Here is a 354-nt window from a genome sequence, read left to right as displayed (position 1 = left end):
CTCCCAAGACATATGAGAAGTGTTTCAGAGAGGAAAACAGCTTAGGTTTTACTTCTCTGTCTATGATATCAATACATATCTGGAAGATTCATGTTCCGTTTTATTTATTTATTTGTCTTTAAGGTCCTACAACCATTTTTAACATTCAAGTGACCTCACTGCGACCCAAATATTCTAATAACCCAGTTTGTCCTTAAAAAAATGATGTTCATATCTTGACTGTAGACAACAGGGTTGATGTTATACAAGCTTTTTATAAAATAAAAAAACTGTAAAATGAACTGTAAAAAGGGCCTTACGTTTCAGAGGGTTAAATGCCACGGCCTACCTGAGCATTGTTTCTGACCATGTCCA

This window comes from Etheostoma spectabile, chromosome 13, assembly GCF_008692095.1.
Source record: "Etheostoma spectabile isolate EspeVRDwgs_2016 chromosome 13, UIUC_Espe_1.0, whole genome shotgun sequence".
Classification (NCBI taxonomy): Eukaryota; Metazoa; Chordata; class Actinopteri; order Perciformes; family Percidae; genus Etheostoma; species Etheostoma spectabile.
Note: the sequence above shows the minus strand (reverse complement) of the source record.